General features: G+C 38.6%; 1 long non-coding RNA gene across 1 annotated transcript; it reads right to left on the bottom strand.

The window, feature by feature from the left end:
• Positions 1 to 848: 848 nt before the first annotated feature.
• LOC110016003 lies at positions 849 to 3,285 on the bottom strand. The gene is made up of 3 exons (XR_002291258.2): positions 3,025 to 3,285; positions 1,156 to 1,338; positions 849 to 1,091 (listed from the first exon to the last, which is right to left on the bottom strand). It is a non-coding gene; the product is annotated as an uncharacterized LOC110016003 (long non-coding RNA).
• Between the last annotated feature and the right edge of the window lie 207 nt (positions 3,286 to 3,492).

Genomic DNA, 3,492 nt, shown 5'->3' with positions numbered 1-3,492 from the left:
TTAGCTAATACATATATTTTTTAATTTATTTAACCCTGTTTTAGTTTACATCTTATTTTACATTTAAGCTTATGTTGTAGGGTACTTTTTAGTTTTCTTTTCCCTTTGTTTCAGTTCACATTTTGGTTAACACTGTTTTTTGTCAAAAATTACACTTTAGAGTTTTTCTTTTATCATGTTTTAGTTAGATATTTAAATGTCAGGTTTTACATTGCAACTTCTTTTTATTTTATTTTCAAACACATTTATTTCAACCCCCATCTAAGTTTACATTTTAGCTTTATGTGGCAGGAAATAGCAAAGTTTGAAGCTTTGTCAGGTTCCTCCACATGCCAATCAACCTGTCAACCAATCAAGGCTGTTAACAGGTAAATATGATTATTTTGAGTGTAAAATTTGACTTTTTTTTTTACATAAAGTCAATGAAAAATTGTTCCCTTTCCCAACCTGCCTCTAGTGGTCTTTTGTGGTATTGCATTTATGACACTTTGTGCTTGAATTGGCAACAGAAGAGCGGAACGTCTCAGTAACAAATGCCATGATCAGAAGCCCAAACAAGATGAACTTGTGGATCTACATGTGGTTATTCCAGAATAAAAAAACTTTTCTTTTTCTTTTAATAAGAAACTCATCATTTCAGGTTGTTGTACAGAACTCCTGACCCTAGTTTAGAGTTGAATTTACCTCAATAAATAAATGACTCCATAGAAGAGTACATTTATAAGAGTTTCTAATTCAAATTGGTTTCAATGAATGAACTTGAACTCGTGAACCGTCAATTAGCAGACGGGCAGCAGAACGGAGTCTGCCTGTTCTAGTGACATTTAAGAAAAGGCCCATCAGGCTAACAACATACCACCGAAGAATGGCTGTTTTGGTTTCAATGAATGGCTTTTTCCCCACGCACAGACGCGTATAATATACCATCATCGTCAACAGGAAATAGGTTTCATGACGAGCACTCAAAACTGTTTCGATATTCATATATATCACAACAGAAACAAACTACAAACAGCTCGTCTTGTTTTAATTCAGAAACTCCAGTGGTTCCATTGATTGGTGGAGGGTAAATGAATGAAGAGTGCCACCTACTGGGGGGAAGGGGGGTTATTATAAATTGACACCTGTGCTCAAGCAAGATTCTGTATGGATTACCTGTTGTGGGCGTGGCCTTAGTTCTTTCTAACGGAGGTTAGCAGACCTCAGCTGCTCTTGCAGCATCTCCATCCCATCCAGAGGTTTCTTAGATGTTTCCAGAACATGCAGGGGATGTTGTCTCACTGCCTCAGCCTGGATTTCTGCTCTGTTGTAATACGTACGTCTCAGTGTGTGCAGAAGCTGTTTCAGAAAAGAAAAATCCTTTAGGATAACTTCCTACGAGGCCTTTTTGATCTTTAAAAACCCACTCCGATCATCATTCTATTTTCAAAGCATTTCCTGGTGGTCTTTTAACTATGATTATGCCGTTTTTAGCCAAAACGTCATAAATATGATCTTTTTCAAACAGCGTGTTTTCATCTGCACCTGCTTCATGATTTGAATAAAGAAATATTCTGCAAGACTATTTTGAGCTTAATTTACCTTAAATACATCCTCCATCATCAGAAAAATGTCACAAAAACATGTTAAAGACACTGAAAACACCTTTTCCATCACTGTAGTTCATTATTCGGAGCTTCTGACCGTATCTGAGTGATGGAATAAAGATGAGTGGATGAGTTATAATCCAGGCTGCTAACCCTCCTTTCTACTTTTTAATCTGCTTTCATTTTATGGACTAAGCAAACCAAACCTTTGATTTCTTAGTCAAACATGAGGAGAAATAAAACTAAATGTATAAAAAAAATATTATATTATTATTAGTATTATATATTAGTATTATAATCTGCCAATCAAAATGCGAGCGACCAGCAGCATTAAGAGCAACTAAATGAATAATTTCTAGGATGTTAAAGACACAGATGTCAGAGAACTGATTTATTACTGAGAGTAACAGGAGCATCGGTTCATAATTGGTACAACATTGATCAGGAAGGAAATATTTGATGTCCGATAAGCTTTGTCATTTTCTCTTGCTGCTGTGTCTCTATTGTCTTTACCTTTTTTTGATCTACTTGTGACGCAAACAAAAAGATGTCCAATCACAAGCCTGCATCTACCAAGTTGAGTCAATGACAATTGGTTGAAGTTGAACCACAGTAAGGGAAGTGTCTTGTGTGCACTAAAGACTAGTTGCCTGAGCCATATCAACTGGCTCCTCTGGATGTAGGGGAGCAGCAGTTTCACTACAAGCTCTCTCCGGTCGACCAAGCTCCTCCCCCTATCTCTAAGGGAGGATCCAGCCACCCTACAGAGGAAGCTAATTTCAGCCTCTTGTATTCGAGACCTCGGTCTTTCGGTCATGATGCAGAGCTCATGACCATAGTTGAGTATTGGAACAAAGATAAACAGGTAAATTGAGAGCTTGTCCAGTACAGCGACCGCATAATGGCGGACGCCGCTCCAATCCACCTGTCGATCTCACGCTCCGATCTTTCCTCAGTCGTGCACAAGGCCACAAGGTATCCTCCACCTGGGGCAGGAGCACTCCACCCAGAGAGGACAAACTAACTTTCTCCGGTCAAGAACCATGGCCTTAGCCGCTTCACACTTGGCCACAAACTGCCCCAATGCCCGCCCGGGGTCCCGGCTCGATTAAGCCAACGGGACAACATCATCTGCAAAGAGCAGTGTTGAGTTATATCTTTTCATTTCCAATGCTGCCCAACTTGAATGGCTCAGGAGACAACTGAGGATGCTGGACAACTCCACTCATTTTAACTTATTTTTATTTTCAACAAAGAATGGATGAGAGCTTGATAACATTTAAATAAAACAGAACATAATTAAACAGATATCAGAAATGTTTGTCAGAAATGTACTGTTATTTTAAACTTTTGCAAATATTGTGCCGTTTAACTATTTCGCTTGTTGAATAATGTTCCCACAAATGTCAGAATATAAATGAAATTGAAATAAACGTACCAATGGCGTCACCGAAGTCATCCAAGCATTGAAATGTTTGTGGTTCAGCTCACCATGACTGCCAGACAAAACCGCCACCTGCACACTGTCACCTAGTCAAATACCTCTTCCCATCTACCTACCTGGTAGATTAGGATTCACATTTTCCTTATACTGCCCCCTGCAGCTATGGAGTTGATCCTACCTGGAACAATCCTCCAAATCAATGTTCAGGAGCAAAAATAAAGAAAATAGAAGACAAAAAGGCAGAATAGACAAATCTTAACAAGCAGTGACAAAATCCTGTAGCCCCCAAACCAGACACCCTCTGGCTCCTGGCTGCACCTAGAAATTCTGTCTAGTAAGAAAAAAAAGGTTTTCTCTGGTAAAAGTAATTTTCATTTATAGTTAGGGATGTCAAATAAATAATAAATATCTAGATTGTATCCATTCAGGTAAAAGAACTGGACTGTATCGTATCGCCACAAA

Source organism: Oryzias latipes, chromosome 12 (genome assembly GCF_002234675.1).
Source record: "Oryzias latipes chromosome 12, ASM223467v1".
Classification (NCBI taxonomy): domain Eukaryota; kingdom Metazoa; phylum Chordata; class Actinopteri; order Beloniformes; family Adrianichthyidae; genus Oryzias; species Oryzias latipes.
Note: the sequence above shows the minus strand (reverse complement) of the source record. Positions and strands in the feature narration are given on the sequence as shown.